This window comes from Pleurodeles waltl, chromosome 4_2 (assembly GCF_031143425.1).
Source record: "Pleurodeles waltl isolate 20211129_DDA chromosome 4_2, aPleWal1.hap1.20221129, whole genome shotgun sequence".
Taxonomy (NCBI): domain Eukaryota; kingdom Metazoa; phylum Chordata; class Amphibia; order Caudata; family Salamandridae; genus Pleurodeles; species Pleurodeles waltl.
In genome coordinates this window covers 227,251,116-227,275,969 of record NC_090443.1, presented here as the reverse complement: position 1 = coordinate 227,275,969, position 24,854 = coordinate 227,251,116, and positions in this window count along the sequence as shown.

Sequence of the window (24,854 nt, the reverse complement as noted above, 5' to 3'; positions counted from 1 at the left end):
AGGATATCCTCGCATTACCACTTAAAAGGACAGGTGTGGAAAGGTGGTGGGAGATTGCGCGAGATGGTACTTTATGCCTTTGGGATGAATTGGTAAGAATAACGGACGGTTCTCTGTCCAGGTTAAAATATTTACAGATAAGACAGTGGGAAAAAGAAACTAAGGGGGGATTGGGAGAGGTAAATGCCCTGGAGGACTCTTTTTTAGACCTGGCACTCTCCGCTTCGGGGAAGAGGGTGGCGGTTTGGTATTGGGAAATATTAGAAACTTTGGATCAGAACTTTGACCTACCTAGCAATTTATGGGGTAAGGTGATGCTAGGCAACAAGCTTGGGTTATGTTGGAAGAAGTCGTATACAACATTGTATGAAGTAGTGAAGCCGGCCCCATTAAGGAAAAAACATCTTTATACTCTACATATCTCCGGCAAAACTGTCCAAATTTAAAAAGGGGGAGGTGATCAAGTGTCCGAAATGTGGCGGGCTAGGAGCAACGGATATACACATGTTCTGGGACTGCCCTGCCATCCGGTTGTTTTGGGAGGAGGTTTTTAGGGCATTATCATCTATGTTAGGCTGGAAAATTAATGTATCACTCTCATTAATTATATTTGGGCAGCTCCAGGATGAGGGGATATGGAAAAGGGTGAACAAAAGCAATCGTTCATTTGTGTTCTATGTAATTGTGCTGGGTCGGAATGAAATCTGCAAAAAATGGTTGAAGGAGCACTCTCCGAGCTATACAGACTGGTTGAATGCTGCTCTTCGTCCAAATATGGACCTAAATGTGCAGGGCTCAAAGAAAAGCGTAGAAATGTGGTCACCATTATTAAATTGGCAGGAATAGCCTAAATCTGCTCCCCTGCTAAGTTTGCTGCTGGGTATCTATGTGAAACTGTCCCAATGATCTTTTTCTTGCCTCAGTCCAATGATTAAGCACCGTTCGATGCCTCAGCAGGTCTGTTTAGGCGGACCGGGAGTTACAAAGGTGCACCCCCTGACTTGAGTCTCTCTTCTTAGTCAAGAGGGCGAAAAAGGTTACAGGAACGAAGAGGTGTCTCAGTAGGCGGGGCTGAATGAGGACAAAAAAAGAAAAACAAAGTAGGCATTTGCATCAACCTGTGATCAAGGAGCGAAAGCTCAGAAACGCGTAAGGTCTTTTCAATAAATTTGCTGGTGCTCTAATGGTCTCGGCGCGTTGTTGTGTTTAACGAGGAAAGGTGACGCGTTTTCAGCCGGCATGTTTTAATTATATATTTGTGTTAGACTTGACAGCCTTAGGGTGGTCTTCCCCAGATATTTTTTTTGTCTACCTGCCTCCATTTTTCTGATCTTGCTTCCTGCTGTGGTTCTTCTTCACTAGTTTGTTGCTCTGTGACCAGAGAGGCACGGTGAGAGGGGTTGCTGAGTTTTAAAGAGTGTCGTACTGCTGCATTCATGCAATCGAGGGAGAGAGAGATGCACAGTGGAACTTTGCCGCTGCCATCCCAGGAACTTCCTGCAGTCCCCCCATAACTTCTATAACAGGCACCGGGCCACACACAGAAAAAAGGGAAATGCGATGGAAACTCTCCCCCCCTTTGTCTGTTGCACGCCGTCACAAGTACCAGGGGAGGAGCAGAGGATCTCTGCTGCTGCTGCCGGGGCACAGCCAGGATGCTTTATGGCTTTGTGGCCGCCTCAACGCAACCACCACTGTTATACCACCAGGGCCACTGCGGAGCTACTGATGCGAAGTGGGGTCAGGCTGAGGATAGCAAAAAGGCTGGGAAGACCCATACTTCTTGCAGTATGAGGTGGAACAAGGCAACAGGACACGAGCAAGAGTACAGTAAGAGTGGTGAGAGTGGCAGGGGGTGGAGGAGACAGAAAGGTAGGCTCAGAGTGGCTGACATGTCCGGTGATGAGTGGAATCATTTGGCAGTAGGCTATTGCAGCTGGTTTCTCTTGGCAGGTCTGCCCACCACGCCCCCCACCAGCCGGCCAGGTAGCTGTCAGACATTTGTTGTATACTGTGCGGCACACATTTAGTTGCCCTCTGGCATAGATTTCACCTACATAATTCACCTACATGCATAATGACTCTGGTAATTTCACAAAACCTGAACCGACGTCCTTGAACCAGAATGTCTTTCAAAACCACAAGTTACATAAGACGATTAAGGTTATAAAGAGCTCCCACACAAACTCTTCTATCCCCCCATAAGACACTAAGGGCCTAATTTAAGGGGCCCTAGCGCACCCATAGCATAATTTATTTGACGCTAAGGCAGAGCTAAAGTGGCTTTTTACATGCACCATATTTACAAAGTGGTACAATGCATGCATGCATTGTGCCACTTTGTAAACCTTTGCACTACATTATGAATGACCCAGTGTATGCAAGGGGGGGCGTTCCCCCGTTAGGGGGGCGAAAAAAATGGCACAAGGAAATCAAAGAGAGTTCCTTGAGCCAATTTTTTTGCACTTTTAATACCTGCTCAGAGCATACATTAAAAGGGCGAATGCCATGGAATACATTGGGCTCCTATGTACTCTGCCACACTGTACTCTGTAGTGCCAAAAATTTGGTGCTACTGCTGCAGAGTACATCAATAGCATCAGAAATGTTTATGTTATTGCCTCCTACCCTGTGCCATGGTGCATGGTATTTTAAATATGGTGCACACATGGTGTTGGTAGGGGGAGCTAAGGAGCGCAAGGAAAGTGGCGCTGCACTGGGTGCAGTGCCACTTTTCTTAAATCAGCCCCTAAGTCATCATTGCCCATCAAGGGCCACCAAGGACCATCAAGGGCCATAAAAAAGAGAATAGAGTGTGCTCGTGCCCTTCTGTGCCTTGGCCCACAGGATGGTAAGGGGTATGGTGGCACTCACTGGACTTATAGTGAAGGCATACAAAATAGTTTGGATCAGCGCAGTCACTCCTCAAATACCTGCTGCATACATCCTTTAAAACGGGGGGAAACCAGAGCGCATTAAGGCATTGAGGCATTGAATGAAGTGTAGTGCTCTGGTACTACAGCTCTGGTACTGCTATTACTACCAATACTGCTACCAAACCACGCACAACAGCTATAATAAATGCCAAGGAAATGTGATCCAGTAGGATAGGGAAACAGCCTGGAGAGAAACAGGCAAACCAGAAGAGGGACTCCAGAAAACTAAAAGCAAATAAATAAATTAGAGCTAGTGAGACATGTGACGAAACAGGTAATGCCCAGGGGAGTCCTCTTATGTCCCCATTATTGATTTTTTTGTTTGTAAGACTGAATCCCAGTGCAAAGTTCACCTTCCTAAAACATCATGGAGCTGCAATATGCTCAATGCCAGGTAACTTAGCTTGCCTTCCCAACCCACTCACTCCTGGAAAAAGAGATGAATTAGAAAAATATCTGGATCCAAATGTAGGAGGCTGGTTTGGCTTGTAGTGGGTACCAAGGGGTACTTACACTGTACCAGGTCCAGTTATCCCTTATTAGTGTAGAAGAGGTGTTTCTAGCAGCTTAGGCTGATAGAAGGTAGCTATAGCAGAGCACCTTAGCCTGAACTAGGAGACATGCAAAGCTCCTACTATACCACTGGTGTCATATGCACAATATCATAGGAAAACACAGTACACAGATATACTAAAAATAAAGGTACTTTATTTTTATGACAATATGCCAAAAGTATCTCAGTGAGTACCCTCAGTATGAGGAGGCCAAATATACACAAGATATATGTACACAATACCAAAAATATGCAGTAATAGCAAAAGGAAGTAATGCAAGCAATGTAAAGTTACAGTAGATTGCAATAGGAGCACATAGGTATAGGGGCAACACAAACCATATACTCCAAAAGTGGAATGCGAACCACGAATGGACCCCAAACCTATGTGAGCTTGTAGAGGGTCGCTGGGACTGTAAGAAAACAGTGAGGGTTAGAAAAATAGCCCACCCCAAGACCCTGAAAGGTAGGTGTAAAGTGCCCCTACAACCCCCAGAGAGCACAGAAGTCGTGATAGGGGGATTCTGCAAGGAAAACCAACACCAGCAAAGCAACAACAGTGGATTTCCGGACATGAGTACCTGCAAGAGAAGGGGACCAAGTCCAAGAGTCACGACAGTGTCGAGAGTGCGCAGATGCCCAGGAAATGCCAGCTGAGGGTGCAAAGGAGCTGCCACTGGATGGAAGAAGTTTGGTGTTTTGCAAGAACGAAGAGGACTAGGAACTTCCCCTTTGGAGGATGGATGTCCGACGTCATGAAGAAGCTTGCAGAGGTGTTCCCACGCAGAAAGACCGCAAACAAGCCTTGCTAGCTGCAAGGGTCACGGTTAGGGTTTTTGGATGCTGCTGTGGCCCAGGAGGGACCAGGATGTCACCACTTGGATGAGGAGACAGAGGGGGTGCCCAGCAAGTCTGGGAGCCCTCACAGAAGCAGGCAGCACCTGCAGAAGTACCAGAACAGGCACTTAGAAGAGGAGTGAACCAGAGTCCACCTGAAGTCAGAAAAGGGAGTCCCACGACACCGGAGGACAACTCAGAAGGTTGTGCACTGCAGTTTAGAGGGTTGGGGACCCAGGCTTGGCTGTACACGAAGGAAATCCTGGAAGAATGCACAGGAGCTGGAGCAGCTGCAAATCACGCGGTACACATCAATGCAGTCTAGCGTGGGGAGGCAAGGACTTACCTCCACCAAACTTGGACTGAAGAGTCACTGGACTGTGGGAGTCACTTGGACAGAGTTGCTGAGTTCCAAGGACCACGCTCGTCGTGCTGAGAGGGGACCCAGAGGACCGGTGATGCAGTCTTTTGTTGCCTGCGGTTGCAGGGGGAAGATTCCGTCGACCCACAGGAGATTTCTTCAGAGCTCCTGGTGCAAGAAGGAGACAGGCTACCCCCAGAGCATGCACCACCAGGAAACAGTCGAGAAAGCCGGCAGGATGAAGCGATACAAGGTTGCAGTAGTCGTCTTTGCTACTTTGTTGCGGTTTTGCAGGCGTCCTGAGCAGTCAGCGGTCGATCCTTTGGCAGAAGGTGAAGAGGGAGATGCAGAGGAACTATGAGGACCTCTTGCATTCGGTATCTGAAGAATTCCCCAAAGCAGAGACCCTAAATAGCCAGAAAAGGAGGTTTGGCTACCTAGGAAGGAGGATAGGCTAGTAACACAGGTAAGAGCCTATCAGAAGGAGTCTCTGACGTCACCTGCTGGCCCTGGCCACTCAGAGCAGTCCAGTGTGCCAGTACACCTCTGAATCCAAGATGGCAGAGGTCGGGGGCACGCTGGAGGAGCTCTGGGCACCTCCCCTGGGAGGTGCAGGTCAGGGGAGTGGTCAATCCCCTTTCCTTTGTCCAGTTTCACACCAGAGCAGGGCTGGGGGATCCCTGAACCAGTGTAGACTGGCTTATGCAGAAGATGGGGGAGGCTACTCCTCCCCAGCCCTGACACCTTTTTCCAAAGGTAGAGGGTGTAACACCCTCTCTCTGAGGAAGTCCTTTGTTCTGCCTTCCTGGGCCAGGCCTGGCTGGACCCCAGGAGGGCAGAAACCTGTCTGAGGGGTTGGCAGCAGCAGCAGCTACAGTGAAACCCCGGGAAAGGCAGTTTGGCAGTACCCAGGTCTGTGCTAGAGACTCGGGGGATCATGGAATTGTCTCCCCAATGCCAGAATGGCATTGGGGTGACAAATCCATGATCTTAGACATGTTACATGGCCATGTTCGGAGTTACCATTGTGACGCTATACATAGGTAGTGACCTATGTATAGTGCACGCATGAAATGGTGTCCCCGCACTCACAAAGTCTAGGGAATTTGCCCTGAACGATGTGGGGGCACCTTGGCTAGTGCCAGGGTACCCACACACTAAGTAACTTTGCACTTAACCTTCACCAGGTGAAGGTTAGACATATAGGTGACTTATAAGTTACTTAAGTGCAGTGGTAAATGGCTGTGAAATAACGTAGACGTTATTTCACTCAGGCTGCAGTGGCAGGCCTGTGTAAGAATTGTCAGAGCTCCCTATGGGTGGCAAAAGAAATGCTGCAGCCCATAGGGATCTCCTGGAACCCCAATACCATGAGTACCTCAGTACCATATACTAGGGAATTATAAGGGTGTTCCAGTATGCCAATGTGAATTGGTGAAATTGGTTACTAGCCTGTTAGTGACAATTTGGAAAGCAGAGAGGGCAAAACCACTGAGGTTCTGGTTAGCAGAGCCTCAGTGAGACAGTTAGTCATCACACAGGGAACACATACAGGGCACACTTATGAGCACTGGGGCCCTGGCTGGCAGGGTCCCAGTGACACATACACTAAAACAACATATATACAGTGAAATATGGGGGTAACATGCCAGGCAAGATGGTACTTTCCTACAATCAGGCGATAAATTGCTCCCAAAAAGTATATCCCAGGTTAATCATCTGGATAAAGGAACAGAATAAACCTTGATAACCAATATTCTAAACTACCCCACAATTTATCCTTATTCAACCCACAGGATCATCTCAAGTCCTGGATTTCTAGGTCAACTTGTGGCTGCGATCCATTTCAATTTCAAGCAATGTAGACTTCATACAGGTCATGTAGGTGAAAACAATCAACGTGGTGGATAGGGGTCAAGGTAATGTACAAGAAAATACAGAGGAGCACAAAACAGCAAATGCAATCACACCTACAACAGCCAGGACAGAGATACAAGATGGCAGCTTTTAGTATCAAAAACCTGCGTTAATGCCCTCTGAACCCTCGCAACAGCCTAGAGAGAGAGTAACTGTTGCGAATCCTATGTATAGTGACTGAGCAAATACAAACTGCCCAGCAGGTACCACGCCCATAACGACAACTGCAATGATTCCACAGTACGATGACTTACAGTTCATTGTTGAACACTTTACAAGTATCAGTTGAAGCTTTAAACATGTAATCAGATAAATTGGCCATCCGCAAAGAACTTGTGGACTTAGGCCCATATTTATACTTTTTGACGCAAAACTGCGGCGACGCAGTTTTGCGTCAAAAATATTATCACCGGCTAACGCCATTTCTTTGCGGCGGCGCAAACTACAGGTGTGAATCATTTTTTTTTTACTCAAACCACTGCGTCACATCGTAAGGGAAAACGCTGCGAAAATGACTGTGAGACGCTTCAGTGCAGAGGAGCAGGAAATTCTGGTTAAATAGGTGACTGAATACCAGCACCAACTGTTTGTCACCTCAAAGTTGCCAATCAGTAGGAGAGAGGCAATATGGCAACAAACTGTTGACAAGTTCAATAGTGTGGCAGAAGGACGGAGAACAGTCATTGAGTGCAAGAAACACTGGCATGACTGCAAGCACATGACCAAGGAAAAGATGGCCAGGAACAGGAAGGCAGCACTGCAGACTGGAGGTGGGAGTCCAGCACCGCAGGAGGCCCTGGACCACATAGGGGAGATGGTGACAGACATCATCCCTGAGGAGATCGTCACAGGGATTCAAGGACAAGACAGCGCGGACTACCAGGAGACAACGCACATGCAGGGTAAGTGGCATGGGGAATTAAAATGCACAAATGTTAACTGTAAGCAGGGGGGTGGACATACCTACTATAAAATGCATGTAAGTCATGATATTCAGGGAGTGGAATGGGTAAAGGGGCACGGCACGGGGGCATGGCCCGTTCTGAGGAAACCTGGGGCATACTACTACACAACACCAACGACCTTTGCATGGGGGTATTCTGCCGTGCCAATGATGTTGCAAAGGTAAAGGCAGGCCAGGAGGGCAGGGTACAACGTAAAACTGGCAGCCCGTCACACGTCAGCCAGTATTCTCCCTACATTAACTAGGGCCCAATTAACAACGTCTGAACATACCTGCAAGTGGAATGTAACATTGAAAACAGTGGCCACTACCACCTCTGCTGTGTGTGCAGGTCAAGTAGCTAATGGCAGTAACGTCCCCATGGATCAAACACACCCAAATTAGAGGGTTCAGGATGACAACGTTATCAATCCCCTGAAATCAAGACAAATGTTCCAATGCTGTCAAATGTGATTGTCCAAAGTAGCTACAAACATCAGCCATTGTCATTACCTTAGGCGGTATACAGCACTAAAGTCATACCCATGCTGCATATGTCAGGGACCACCCTGTGTCTGGGTCACAATAGCTCCAATGACACCATGCAACATCCCAAATGTCATACTGCTCAGACAACAGCATTGATGGAGAGGACACATGTAACTTGTTACAGAAATACACCTGCAAGTTAGAGGCGGAAATAGAACCCTGCTACGACTACCAGTGCAATCCAATGTACCACACATTCCCCAACATCAGCAGTACACATTATCAATGCTGACATCCATATTGTGCCATAACAAAGCTAGACATAGTATATGCTACATCTCAACTGCATATAGGTGGATGTGAAAGATCAGAGACTGGGGCAGGTCCAGATTGTTAAGTGTGGTGCTTGTGCCATCAGAGCACCCACAGCCAGTGAAAGGCTTCACCATGAGAATGAAAGTAGATGGAGGGTTGAGTAGGACAAGAAGGTGGCAATTCACAATTTGGCCTGAACCAACACCAAGAAGATGTGATGCTGACAAGTACACAAACTGACCACAATACATGTGACATGCAGGTGGGTCATAGGCCTGGGAGAATGCTAATATGAAAGACAGGAACAATGAACAGGGACCAAGATCACAATGTTAAAATAATCGGAAGGCAGGCATGTCACATTACAAAGCCCGCAACACAGACACTAATTGTACCGTATCTCATTGCAGAGTACGATGGCTCTCCTGCCGATATGCCTGTCCTGGACTTCCCTGATGACATGGAAGACGAGCTGACAAACATCAGCCAGCAGACCTTCCAAGATGTCCTTGGAACCCTCCAGAGCCCACCTGCAGTCACAAGGAGGAGCACAGATACAGCAGCCTTCACAGAGGTCACACCCACCACCCCAATTGTATGACCTGCCAGCTCCTACACAGCTGAGGACTCTGACGACCCTGGCACCAGCTTTGAGCGAACTGTAGTTGGAGTACAGCGGGAGCTGGCCAAGGAGGTGCGGGTGGGGAGGCAAACTATGGCAGCCAGCCTTGAGGGGGTGCGTTCGTGCATGATGTCAACTGAAGAACAGGCAGCAGGTATGCAAGGGCGAACCACAATCTTGCAGGAAGTTGAAAAAAGTTTGAAGGAGATCAGCACAGCTGTAATAGACTTGACCCAACACCTACAACAACAATCCTGTCAATGCGTGCACAAATGCAATATTGAACCCCTGGCTGCCTACCACCGTGATGTGGCTGCTATTCTTAAGAACCAGCAGCTCCTCCTTGCTGCAGTACTGCCCTTAAGGCCCCCACAGCTAGCAGGTACCGGGATGTCTGACTCCACGTCTTCAAAAACTGAGGTGTTTGTTGCCCCTTCACAACCACCACGGGCAGAGGAGACTACACACACATCAGAAGATGAAGACGTGGAGCAGATCACCTTCACCCGTAAAAGTACCCAGTAGCACTAGTCCCTGCCACATGGCCACCTAGTACCAAGGTCCTGTGCTTTGTAACATGCCAGTCTTGCAACAACTGTACTCAAGCACTGTTCTTCAACCCACTGTTTATCTTGTCACCCTGCCCTGCGATTGTCTCTCACTACCTCAGTGGCAAATCCTGTCCCTCTGCCCTGTCTGACACTTCACCCCAGCATGTCCAATGACATGTCCTTTTGCAATTGTGTAGGATCACAATGGAAAATGTCACACTAATGGACTCACAATCATGGACAATGTACATATAGCACTACAGCACTTTCAAATAAATAGCACTTACACAACAACTTTGTCTCTGTGTAATGTGACACATCAACCGTGATGGCCATCAGTGATGTTAATCTCAGCTCAAGGATCATTGATTGTCTATACACCTGGCCTGGATTGTACCATCATCTGCCCTCCCTGAGGGTTATTTCTGAGCAAAATATAAACTATCCACCAAAATGCTGTGTTGTACAGAATAACGCCTCCTCAAGAGATGTCTAAGCCAGAAAATAGTGCCTTCGATTGTTACTGAAAGTCAAAACTTACGTATGTGACATTTTCACCAATTTTTACCTAACACACACCAAACAGCATGAAGGGATGTATATGAGTTTCCATACAAATAAGTAACTGTGCTGAACATTGTAACAAATGATATGTGTGAATTATGTATACCATACTACATGAGAGCATACTACCATTCACCTTAAAAGGATTTGCTTTGACATCAGGCTGCAGGCAGACTTTACACAGTGTCCCCAATATCAAATCTGACATTGAAAACATACAGCACAAAATAACCACACTTTGGGATCCATAGTAACCGTGAGTGGTGTGTGCAATGGATGGCCGAATCTTAGCTAAGTAGCTTTGGTGTAGCTCCATTGTAACAGCTCAGTTGGGGTATGGTTGCAGCATGGGACACACAAGCTAGTACAAAAGAGACACTGTTCACTCATGACAAGGCCCTGATCTACAAGCATGTGTGCTTACACATACTGTAAAGGGTTACCTAGATTTTTATTAAACAGTAAAAGCAGAAGCTGAAACCATGGGAGACACCTAACCTAACCTATTCTACTCTAACTACACATTACCCACAACTGTCCCTAACTAACCTAAGCTAGACTTATTTATCACATTTAACAAAACGATCTAAACATCAACCCCCCTACCCTCCCTTATGAGACGGGACACATGGAGGACAACAGATACTAACCTAAACACATACTATCTAATACTAAACAAATATATATATATATTTTTTTTAATTTAACTTTTTTTTATTTTGTTCATTTTTAAAACACCCTAACCCCAACATTGCCCCCCACCCACCCTCCCAACCACACGCATAGTAAAAAACAGTCGCAAAAAAAGTATGAAACCCCCACCCCCCCCACACTACTAACTAAACCAACAGCCTATACTAACCTAACATTAAGCCCCCTAAACCCACTAAGTTAAAGAACCAGGAATGAGAAGGGAGGTGAGGGAACCATGTCTGAGTAGAAGCCTACAAGGGGGCCCTCCTCAGGGTCTTTTTAATGGCACGCACTCTCCGGTTGACTTGTGCCACCTCCTGCTGCAGTCTGGTCATTTTCCGTAGGACACGGTCCAAGTTCCTTTGCATCTGGGCAAAAGTTGCAGGGTCTATGGCTGCAGCAGGGGTGGTCTGGCTGCCAGTCGATGAAGTATGGGCCCTTGTCGGTACCCTGTCCATAGGCTGAGGTGCAGGTGGTGCTGTGACTGGTCCTGGAGCTGTTTCTGTAGATGGCCCTGCAAAGGTCCCAGCTGCTGTTGGTGCCACCTGGGTGGTAGTGGTGGTGGTGGTGATGGTGGCTGTGGTGGACACGGAAGGGCCCCCTTGTGCAAATGACCTCCACACTCTGGAGGGTCTTTCATGGCGATATCTTCTTGCCATGTTGCGGTACCCAGACTCCACATCCAGAATGTGGCGGTAACGCATTGCCCTGCGCTGAAACTCTCGAAGCTGGATAGGAGTTATATTGGCAGCTGTTAAGACAAATAGAAAATCAAACATTAGGTACTGCATTGTGTGAAATGGCTCAAGAAGTAAATCAGACAATACATCTAGGGGCATATTTATACTCCGTTTGCGCCAAATTTGCGTCGTTTTTTTCGACGCAAATTCGACGCAAAACCAACTCCATATTTATACTTTGGCGTTAGGCGCGTCTAGCGCCAAAGTTCATGGAGTTAGCGTCATTTTTTTGCGTGAACACCTTCCTTGCGTTCATGATATGCAAGGTAGGCATTCCGTCTTAAAAAATGACTCCGATGCATATGCGTCGGATTTATACTCCCGGGCAAAAATGACGCCCGGGAGTGGGCGGGTCTTAAAAACCTGCATTAGCGCCGGATTTTAGCGCCTGGGTCAGGGCAGGCGTTAAGGGACCTGTGGGCTCAGAATGAGCCCAGAGGTGCCCTCCCCTGCCCCCAGGGACACCCCCTGCCACCCTTGCCCACCCGAGGAGGACACCCAAGGATGGAGGGACCCACCCCAGGGACATTAAGGTAAGTCCAGGTAGGTATTTTTTTAAATTTTTTTTGTGGCATAGGGGGGCCTGATTTGTGCCCCCCTACATGCCACTATGCCCAATGACCATGCCCAGGGGACAGAAGTCCCCTGGGCATGGCCATTGGGCAAGGGGGCATGACTCCTGTCTTTGCTAAGACAGGAGTCATTTCAATGGGGGATGGGCGTCGTAAAAAAATGGCGCAAATCGGGTTGTGGCGATTTTTTTGCCTCAGCCTAACTTGCACCATTTGTGGACGCCCATACGCCATTTTCCCCCTACGCCGGCGCTGCCTGGTGTACGTCGTTTTTTTTAACGCACACCAGACAGCGCCGGCGGCTAACGTCATTCAATAAATACAGCGCCCGCATGGCGCTTCAGAATGACGTTAGCCGGCGCTAATTTTTTTTACGCAAAACTGCGTTGGCGCAGTTTTGCGTCAAAAAGTATAAATATGGGCCCTAATGTACCTGTAACAGCCCATATCATCATACAGATCACTGATAGTCCCTGAGTAAGTATATGGCAAGCCAGCCTGCAAATGTCCTATCATCAAATAGCACATCCAAACCTTACAAGATGGGTAACAACTGGAATGACTTTGGAATCATAGTTCTACCAGTTGTCAGGTAAAAATCATGCTGCATATCCTCCACCACTGACAGGCCAACAAATTTCTATGTTCTGGATGGCAATCTAGGGCCACAAGATCTGCGAGTTGTAAATGGAATTGCCAGTATAGAATGCATGTGCTAATCATGAGTGGGTATCCTAGGTTTGGACAAGTGATTTTCTGATTTACATGTCTGTGTACCAAACTTGGATCATCAGTCCTAGGTACACTACACACAACCCTACGCCTGTGCCTGAGGGGGGGGTGTGGACAAGCAACTAATAATTTCTAACAAAAAGGACACCCATGAAGCTTTGGAAAGCTGTACATGGGATTGGCCAGGACACCACAGGTAAGGAGGAACTCCAAATAGGATATACCCAAACCTTGGACAATCCCATCAACACTTATCTTTGGAAATGCAGACCTTTGTCTACATCATTTCCTACCAGTAAGCCATGACTTACAACAAACAGATAGATGCAAGCACACCTCTGGCCATGAGCTACATGCACACCTAGGCCATTGTACTCAAGTGCCTCATACTCGTAGCACAACATGTGGAGCTACATGCTGCTAGGAAGTTTAACATACAGTCCAACATGTTCACTAGTGAATAGGGAAGCTGAAGTCTGTGGGTAAGACTTTGGCATCTCTATTCTGGGAGAATCAGGGTCTGACTGGCTGACTAATTAACTAATATGGTCCACTGCTAAATTTTCAGATTTCAAGTTTTATCCACATAACTCATCCCTATTCACATTGCCGTGCCTACAGGACTAACCTAGAATCCCAAAATATGACAATACGATAAGGATTGGCCAACTCAAAGATGGAGATAAAATGATACTCCACTCAAGGAACAAAACAGATGATTGACCAGTGCATCACACCTTGCTATGTGTCCAACACACAGGAGTCAATCACACATCATCAGCAAATACGTCACAGAACAGAAATATCAAAACTTACTGGAGATATCTTGGTCCGCAAATCAACCACCTCTTCAATAGTGTAGGGTGCAGGTCCACCTGTAAAGCATGGAAGGGAGAAATGTGCTCAATGTCTGTACACTGTGCAACAATTCCTAAGACAAATGCTATGTGTAATATTAACTCAGAAAGTAAAGCCTCTCAGACATGATGATACTGCATCCTACATAACACTGCAAACATGTACAGACACAGGGACTCCAGTGAGTGTTACACACATATCCGCACACATGCAGTGGCCCTAACTATCATGTGGTGGCAAACATGCTCATTAGTGAGCAGACAAAATCATGGAGTGTATTCCTCTCATCATGTGTATCCATGAGAGACATCCAAAGCCACTTTCCGTGAGGAGTGCAATACCAGTCACCCAGACATTGTGACTAAGACCAATTTTAGACACACAGGTACAATGTGCAGAGGGCCAGGGACAGTTGTTAGCCCTCAATTTGTATCATTTTCTTCATTTGATGTGCCACAGCTATGGTGAGTTGCACCAACCATAGAGATAGGAACCTGTGAGCATACCTTTTGCCAGCCATCCCTAATTGAAATGTGGCACTACAAACTCAAAATATCAGTCTAAGATGTTACCTGAGGTAAGCTATAACTTGTTACGTATGTGTCAGAATCCCGTTCAGACATCTATCTGAAAACAATTGAGGGACACAATATTTCAGGAAAATATCTGGATTTCCAAGATATGTGTCCTGATACACTCAACGACCACACATGAAACATATGTTTGAGCCACATTGCCATCATAAATTGACGTGAAGCCAGCACTAATTTTCAGGCTCCTGTTGTGTTTAGAAAGTTAGTCTAGCTGTTGCGTCAACAAATGACGGTAATGTGTAGGAAATTTGTATACCTCACAGGCAACTGTGGCCCATATCTATACATATTGTGCACCACATTTGTGTTGCTGTTTGACACAAAGACGGTGCAAACTTACAAAATACAATTGTATTTTGTAAGTTTGCGCCACTCTTGCTTCAAAACAGGTCACAATTGCGGTGCTACCAAAGTAGAAATATGGCCCTGTATGTTTCACTAGCATTCCACATGTTCAAAAAACATTGTTGGCAGAATATGAAAAAATCAACTACTGTCACCACAGAGCATTTAAACGTGCACATTACTCTGATTTGTACTCACCGACATGGCCACCAATCACAATCCCCAGGTGGTCCAGCAGATCTTGCTCCCTGGCAACAAGGTCAGCCCAGCGGTGCTTCAGCTGGTGGTCATTTTGCGGTGTGTTGTATATTCTCTTGCCCACCAGAGCCTCCTTGCCTCTGTGTGATAGCCTTGGATCACACAACCACCTGCCTCGTTCATCCGGGGTAAGAAGTGGCACACCAGCCAAATAAAACCACCCAGCTCCTCCTCTCCCATCCTGCCAAGACAAGGCCTATCCAACATTATTGCACCAAAAATAAAGAGAGGATAAAGGGGAACAAAAGTGAATAGAGGGAAAGTGGGGCAGGAAAATTCAAAATAACTACAAACACAGCCATACCCAAACTACCACTACCCACAACAGATTCCCAACACAACAAAGACAAATGTTGACAACACAAATGACTACAAAACCACTCAGACAGGATACCACAGACAGTTATTATACACAAAAAGACAATTTAAAGACCACACTGGAGACAAAATCACAAAATGCACAACGAGACAAGTCTGTACACAGCCACTCAGTCAGGAAATATCACAGACTGCAAAGTGAAAGTGAAAGTACATCCACTGTACCAAATCTGTAAACAGGATATCCTATTACATCACTTCCTGCCTCAAATGCGGTACATTTTTCTTGTTATGCGTCAAAACATAATGACGCTTACTGTCTGTGCGTCATTTTTTTTACGCACATGATAAGAAATAACCCCGCATCCATACTGGTAAATATGTGTTATACTTAACCAATTTCCGGGGGGACAGTGTGGGAATTACCGCTCAGGACCAATGGATGTTTCAGGGCATTGTGCGTCATATTTCTACGCATATGCGTCATTTTTAAATGCATGTGCCTCTTTTTTGACGCATGTGCGTCAACATTTCTGTCATTAACAGGGTTTGGGTCATTTCTCATTTTGAGTGGGACATGAAAGTTGTGAAAATACAGAGATAGGCTGATTGCACCCACATTGGGCATTACGGTGTATGGGCACATGTGAAAGATCATACTACTGCAGACCATAATCCTCTACTTGGTGTACTGGATTTTCACGCTTCACTGACGCAATAGATGGCCAAACTTGTGGGATACAATTATGTATTACCCAGTTTGGGCATGTTTTGCGTCAAGAGAGGATAGCAAGGCGACGCAACTCACTACAATAACTCAATGCCTATGGGTCAATGTGTGTGATTTGGCTACTACTATTGATGTTGACCCACTGTGTGAACTTCACAAGATGCATTTTTGCTAATCTGCTTATATGAATGTGGAGTCAATGTGTCCAACCCTCAGATGCAAGTCAGTGTGGAAATGAGAGAAGACATGTGTTGGTCATACACATAGCAAGAACTGCTGTGTGCACTTCCAAGGTTTTTTGTAACATTAACACCACGAAAGACAAATCATGCACTGGATAGATAGCAGACGGTTGTTCATGTCAATGTTCCAAAACATAGCCATCACATGTCCTGGAATGTTGGATATTACTTCCTAGGCACTTGTTTGTTAACCCACCATGAGTCTGGCATGGGATCATACTATGTGGGTACCGTGTTTGTGACACGGAGTACCAAATATAATACACAATTGTAATGTTACGCCACAGTTGGAGTCATATGACAAAGCCATGTCTCTCCTGTGGCAGTGGACCAAGCAGCACATGTTCACATATTTCTAGTGGTAAAATGCACAGAGGTGTCTGGTTCATGTGTGTGGGCCAATGTTTAGCCTGTATAATTATTGGGGTCTATGTTGTCACAGTTACATGAGGTCTAGCCATGAGTCTGTGGAGCTATTTCCTGTATCTACAAAGTATCCTTTGCAGATCAATAGAAGGAAAGCCAATGGGGATTTGAGAACACACATGGGGATGGTCCAACCCTGTCACTGCAGACATGTTATGAGACTGTCAACAGGGCAACCTTGGTGTGCTGACAAAGTTAATGTCTCAGGATTCTTATACCGGCAGGTTTGCTCACAACATTTGTACACAGGTTGGCCTTTAAAATTCCCACAGCCTCTGGGAACATCAGTGCCTCTGTGCTGATTACTCTCACAGCTATTCACCACACAAGCCCCATCAATATGTCGGGAGCAATGTGAATCAGTGTGTGGACTGTCAGGGTCCTAACATGTGTAGACATTTCATGCACATTATCTGACATTGTTTGTTGTGATGGAGGCACCATACCCAATCCATGCATACAGCCATGGTACACTGTCACAATTTGTCACTCATGTATACTTGAGACCCAGACAAGGGATAGGCCATGATTCGGCTTTTTGGAGACAGGTTCCCCCCCATGGTGCATTAAATAAACTGATTATGCTATACAATGTATTTGAGTATGCATTGTAGACCCACCTGACACAATACCCCAGGAGAAATATGAGGGTTGGGAAAGCAACTATGATACAAATGTAGGCCCAAGGAACCTTTAGGATAACGCTAAGACAGGAGCCAGTCAGGCTAACAGGATCCAGGGTCAATCAGAATCCAAACATTTCACAAGGTAAATACACAGTGGTCAGACTGAGAGTGGTCAAAGGAGGAACAAGACAGTGGAAACGGAAAAGTGTGTTTGTCCTGTGTGTTGGAACGTAACACATTAACCCATGGGCTGTGTCACACAGCTGATTTATACAGCAAGGGATAACATTGTTATAGATGAAATGGCTGCTTCTATGCTGTTCCAAGCAGCTGCAAGGGCAGTGCATGTTCACATGGCTGATCTCGATGGAGGTGCTCACAGGTGTGTGCAGTGTCAGTCTCTCACAAGTCCTGTAGGTGACATTCGAGTTCAAATGGCCAACAGTACCTTTCACATGGGAAGCAATGTACAGGTGATAACAGGGCTTAGAGACTACAAGCCAGTGCATTATTTAACCTGACGTTCATGCAGACAGAAGTGCAATGGCTATGGCATACTATACTAAAGAGGGAAGCACACTGGATTTACATTGTGAGTCTGGGAGTGTGTAGAGGAAGGATTATCTGGGGACACATATTACCATTCCAGGAACCTCTGAAGAAGGGTGGGGTGAGACCGGGAACATGGGTGTGTCAGGACTTAGGACATGGGCTGCCATGTGCAGGGAATGTCATGTGTGCAATACTAGTCATACCTGGGTAACTTGTGCTACTGAATTTGCTGCTTATATGGAAATCTAGTCACACATAGTCCTTGCAAAGATAGGTGATGTACGACTCACTGCTGTCAAGGGTCTGGTCATACATTCCTGTTACCAATGCAATACCACATCCACTGCCTCATGTATGAGGAATTTTTTTCCATTATTGACTGATGGTGTCTTAGTTGTGTGACATATGCTGTGATGAACAATGTTTCCAACCTGTAAGTGAATGTGGCTGTACATTCATATGCATCAAATTAGTTTAGGAACGTTCTGTGTCCTAATTGGTATTTCAGCATTGCTCCATGAGGCTACACTCTGATTCTGATAGTTAGAGATAATATTATGCAAAACTGATTATCCAGACCATGATATAGTGATTAGTATAGGTGTTTATTTACATATGGTAAGACAGTGGTGATGGGTGAGTAGAGTTAAAATGCATTTTGGGCAATATGTTGTCTCCGACGCAATCCTGCTGTGTTAGGATGGTCCCCCTCATGTTGATGGACAGCATCCTCCTCTTCCTCCTCTTCAGGCATTTGTGGGCCTGGTTCATATAGGGGAATGTTCCTTCTTACATATATGTTGTGTAGGATGGCACAGGTCAAAATTATTTTGCACACCATTTCTGGTGAGTAGAGGTGGTTGCGTCCGGTGATGTCGTGGCACCTGAATCTTGACTTCAGGATGCCAAAGGTCCTCTCGACTATGGTGCGTGTCCTCCTATGTGCCGCATTATAGGCACCCTCTGCTGCAGTGCTTGGGTTTGCAAATGGGGTCATGATCCATGGCTGGATCCCATACCCCTGATCAGCTGAAAGAGAAAATGAGAACATGTTGATGTAGCTTGCACCATAAATATCACTTTGCATGGCAGTTGTTCTCTTGTGTTGTCTGTGACTCATTGGTGTTTGTGTGGATTCCTAGGCTTCTAGGATGTACCATCAGCATTGGGTTGTTTCCTTATCTGAACGGGTGTTTGGCTGTTGACCGGATGTCAGCAGTATTTTTGCAGAGTTGCACTACAGTGTGTACTCCCTTGCATTGTGACTTGTGAAATAGGTGCCCTGTGTCTTAACTGGAGGTGAGATGATACTTCCAGACACAGAATCAATTCGACAGTGGTGGTAACACGGTTGCATCTATGTACCCAGGACATCCCATACAATTTGACATATGCAATAGATTTATTTAAGCATCAGTGAGACCCTTAGATTTTGCAAGGTGACAATGTGCAAAACATCTCCCTACGTTGTGAGCACTGACGTGTTAACAATTGACTATGCACTAATTTCACATGTGTGACAAGTTCACTGCAGACCTATTTCTCTGCCCTTGCCAAGTCGACTCAGGTTGTAAAGTGTACCTATACTACTGAACATGTCCAGGTTCAGATGGCTAACTTGGTTGTGAGGTTGTCATTTAGAGTTTCAGAAGGTCCGTATGCCAGTACATCTGTTGTGTGTGTGTTGATTTGTCGCAATGAGTATGTGTAGGAATGTGCACTTTCAATATTGTCCCATCAATATTCAATATGTGTTCTTCGCACAGTCCACTTGCTTCTTGGTAGTGGGCAATGTGAGAGCAGGAGTGATGTGAGATATTGGTACAGCCTCAATGATTGCACGTGACCTTCATTGTAGTCATCATCATGCTATGTGTGTCATGGTGTTTGACCTGCAGCAAAACACATTACACACCCCTTACACAGTACGTATTGGTTTGAAGGGTGTTGGATTGAGTGTTATTGATGTGATATTTAAAGATTAATCTTCCCAGATGTACTGCCAGTTGGGGCCATGTGTCTGTCATTGTGTTGTTTTAAAACTTTCCCTTGTGTCTGTGGAGTGGCATCAGTTGTTATTTGGAATGGTCATTTGACCCTAGGTGTATTTCCCATTGGCTGAGGATGTCAAACATGCCTAGCGGTGTCACAACCTCAGTGTGTTCCTGTCCACGTGTCAATGTCGTGGTGTATGTGTTGTGTGTCATAGAAGGTTGCTGTGCAGTGTGTATATAAGTAGGTTTCTGTACTTACCAATAAGTAGGCCATTGCCATATCGTCCATCCTAGAAGTGTTGATTGATGGTGCAGTGACGGAAGATGAATGACTCATGTACACTCCCAGGATACTTTGCCATGATGTTGGTGATCAAACCCCAGTGATCGACAATGGCCTGCACATTAATGGAGTGTGTGTGCTTCCTGTTGCGGTATAGCTGTTCGGTTGCAGGAGGTGGCACAATGCGTACATGTGTGCAGTCAATGGCACGAAGGACGTGTGGGAAGCCATTAATTTGGTAAAACCCCTGTTTTGTCCCCTTCTGCTTCAGCTGTGTGTTGGGGAAGCTGATGTGGTGGGGTGTGAGTGAGATGATGGCGTCCAGTACCTTGGGTGGGAAGGCGGAGAAGGATGGCTTTGAGATCCCAGCAACCAGGGCGCCAGTGGTTTGAAAGGAGCCACTTGTCAACATGTGTAGTACAGCTAGCAGCTTGGTTTCTGGTGGAATAGTGCGGGGTGTCTGCAAGCTGGGTGACAACTGTGGCTCAGTGTTGCGCAGCAGCTGTTGAATGGCTTGCCAGTTAAGCCTGTACCTCTGAATGATGTCTTGTTGGTGGAGTCCCAGAAGGGTTTTCCTTTGGGTTCCCTGCTGGTGTTGTGGAAGCTGCTGTTGTTGGTCCTGTGCTCTGCATCTGCGTGGATGCTGGGTGAAAAGCACCTCCATGTCTTCCTTTTGGAGCTCTGCTGTTGCTTCTGTGTGTTTTCCTTAAGTAGTGGTGTGTTTGCCCCATTTTAACGCCTGCCCTGACCCAGGCGTTATTTTTTTATGCAAATCGGGTTGTGCGTCATTTTCCAATTCCGCCACCCGGCCGTGCGTCATTTTTGCGCGGTAGCATAAATAAGGTACACAGCTGTTTAAGTCATTTTATGGACGGGAACGCCTACCTTGCATGTCATTAATGCAAGGTGGTTTCCCTCATCCAGAAAATGATGCACACAGCGGGATTTAGGCGTTCGCGGGCATCAAAGTTTAAATATGGTGCACAGTTTGTGCCGATTATGCGTCAAAATCTTTGACGCACATTCGGTGCAAACAGAGTAGAAATATGCCCCTTAATGGCCTCACAAATTTCAGGAGGAAACACAGAATTGGAAAATTGACTGATTTAATCATCAGAGTTCAAGATATCCACACAGTTACAACCAACTTGTGCAACTTGGTCCTGCAAACGCACCTGGTCCTTAATAAGTAAACTTACAAGGGGACACGTATAAGCCGATGAACCTTTTGGATCGCATGGAGTATCGTAGTCATGTAATGATCAATGACATTAGTAACCAAAATAATCAATCAATAACCACTAAGAAAGAAATTAGTCAATAGACAATTATAACAACAATTCATGAATAACCACAACTGGATGAAACGTTTAACAAATTTTATTTCCCTATTAATTACAATTCTAATGCATTTGATTAACTCAAACTTTATTTAATCAGCTCAGAATTAGTTTGTTAGCGACCACCAATAACACAATCCAATCAGAACTTTAAAAAACATATGATCAAAAAGCCTTAGCGTAAACCAACAAGATGAATATAGCAACATTAGTAGCAGAGTTCAGCAATCAATTCATCATTCATTTGTCCCTGTCAGCGTCACCCAAAAAGAAACCTACCTAACCCAGATTAGCATCAGCATGTGTGATTTCATGTGAAGACAATTCAGGAAGAGAAAAATGTGAATTTGGAAAACATCTAGCCAGAAGGGAAAATTATAAAACAGCGCAGTTGGTACCTAGAAGAAAAGGCACAAAGTTACAGTCAGTCACATTGTCATAGCTACCTATCCACAGAATGGATCAGCAAAAAAGTCAGTCTTCGTCTTCAGGTCATCAATAGATCTGCAACGCATCAGGCTCTCAAGAGTATGAGCCCAATGACAGAATCTCAAACCGCATCTCTTGACGTCATCAGCATTCACCCCTCACATCTTCCGCATCTGCCTAAATTCTGAAGTTTTAGCCCCTTGTCATGATTTTTTTCAGTCCATCCCCCTAATTTCTAATTGGTCAGTCAATATGCAGATATAACTCTTACCTATAATATTAATTTTACAAATCTTTGAGTTCTAATATTTCTCCATCCCCAATTAGTTGATTGGTTCCCTTTATGATGCCCTCATCATCCGGCTCATCTGGTATCAGGTATCGAAAATCTTGCATCTTCTTCTCCAGTCAGTGCTTCTATTGTTCAAGTCCTGGGAAAGTACATCGAGTCTGTCTTACATCAAACTTGTAACATTTCCTAGTCCCTCATCTCCTGTTCGTCTGTTCATTGCAGAACATTCTGCTAAGCAACTTTAAAATGGGGTGGTTCAGGGTCAAGTTAGCATTGTCACTTTCCTCCAGCATGTTCTAATAGTTCAGCTTCTGTATGAGGCCTGGAAAACCAGGCCACAGCTTTGGCTAAGTTAATTCTACAAATTAATGCAAAACATAGGTTATACATCTCAATATGACATATTACTACATTACTCTTATACATTTTTCATTATTTCACACATTTTTTGTTATTTTAGTACCACTTTCGTATAAGTGGCTGCCATTCTTCGTGGGCACATTTTCAAACGTGCACATTATTTTCTCTACAATTAATTTCTCAATGAGCTTTTGTTAATCAAGACACATAAATATTCATTAATAATTACTAATTAGCATATCTGCGTCAAGAGTCCCTCCTCTGGTGACTCAATATGGCATCACACATTTCATTTACCAACCTTTCATAATTTGGTTTAAGCTGTATTTTGTCTCCTTCCTACGTCTTCCCTATAGATTCTTTCCCTGTTTCATTCTTCCATCCTTTGATTCTTTGTAGATCTTTTCAATTTTAACTTTTGACATAATTTACATAAACCCCATAATCCTAATATGCAAGCAATCTCAATTAATAGTCCGTGTATGATTTTTAATAATACCCCATTCGAAATTTGACTAAGCCAATTTCCCACTGAAGTTTATCCTTTTCCAACCTTTTCCCAAACACCTGGTTCTTTCAGTTCTTTTAAATCCTTTCTTGAGTTAGTCAGATTAGTGAGTAAGTCTCTTATCTCCTTATCATTGTTCAGAATATACGAACAACAATGCCTAGCATTCATCATTCTACAGACTCCGCCGTCTTTCGCTAAAAGAATGTCTAAGGCAAGTCTATTTTGAAGCGTCAAAGCTCTATCCGTGGCTAATTCAGTATCTAACAGGAGTATTGCCCCTGTAAAATGTGTCAACATGTTATCCACAATAGTAGACAACTTTCGTATCTTAATCAAATTTCAAATGACTCCCACTGAAGGAATCACTGCACCAAAGATATCTCCCACAATTGCAGAAGAGGTTTCCCTCCTCTGTCGCATATGGTCAATATCCCCAAATAACATGTCCCATAACATCCCCTGGGAAGACGGTAATAAGCATTAAGTCCACAAATATAATAGAATCGCTTGGTCCTGACCATTCAGCATAAAAGTCCATTTACTCTGAAACAAAAACACATGCCTACATTTGCTCGTACCCATTATTAAAGTGTCAGCATGCGGTTTTGTCCTATATATACAAACGTTCCCTACATGCAATGCATCTAAAGTTAATTTCCCTTGCTTTTTAACAGCAGTGTAAGCATGATCTTTCTTGTAAGTCCTTTTCTCTAAACCTTTTTCTGATTTTTCTTTGAATGCTTTTCTCCTATCATCAATATGCCCTTTAAAGCTTTTTTTCAAAGATGTAAGCAAACATGTGAGGTTATTTTTGTGTGCATAAGCAGTCCCAAACGTTAGTGTTGGCTCAAAAAATCCTCTAACTAGTACTATATCATGCTCTTTAGCTACTTTACACAGATATCTAATATTAGGAACAAATGAAAATACAACATCATATTTTGAAGAAAAATACTGTATATACTCTTGGTTATAGAATCTTATTAGTAGCGAGCTACAGCTTATTCCATAAATTAATGGAAAGCTATGGTACGTAACCCCTTCTTCTACTGATGAAGGAATTTGCATACATACAAGACAATTTCTCGCATCCATGGTTTCAACATAGTCACTCAACAATCGATAGAATATGCTAGAAGAAAGCTCTCCTTGAGCATTAGTATAGTCATGCAACTACTTCTCATCTAACTTAAACCTCTCTAAAGTTGTTAGTGTAGTAGTTTCAGGAGCAGAAGAAATGGTAGCGCTTTTCATATCATGAACAGACATTCCCACAATCATTATTATAAACAAGATTCCACACATAATTGCCAATCCAACACTCATGTATCTACAGCGCCTAATATTTCTATTTTGATTATTTAACTCAGACAAGATCTGTAAAGAATCAGAAAGCAGAAGTAACTCATATAAAATGCAGTAAAAAATAAAAAAATAAAAAAATAAATTCTCTATCACAGTTCAGTTTCACATTCAGGAACCTGTTTTCCTTGTCAAATGGATTAGCATCTTGTCACGTACGGTTTTCAGTGATCAAATCATGTTATCAATGTCTCTTTTCGGTTTATTTCCAACAGACTCTTTCTTAAGTTTTTTCAGATTAGCTAAACAATTCAGCTTCCTGATCACCTTCAGGTAATATCAAAATACTGACTCAGAAGTTAACTATCAAAACAAAAGGACATAAACTTGTGTTGTCATTCATTGGTAGTTGCACACGCCCATTCAGGACCTGCGTAAAGTCGACTTGTTATTCTCTTTCTTTTCAGTCTTTGATCACCACTTAGTTCTTCTTCACTTAAATCTGCCTTCCTCGTAGTGTCTACTTCTTTTTCCATTGTTTAATTTATGACCAGTTCCTTCTTCTTCCCC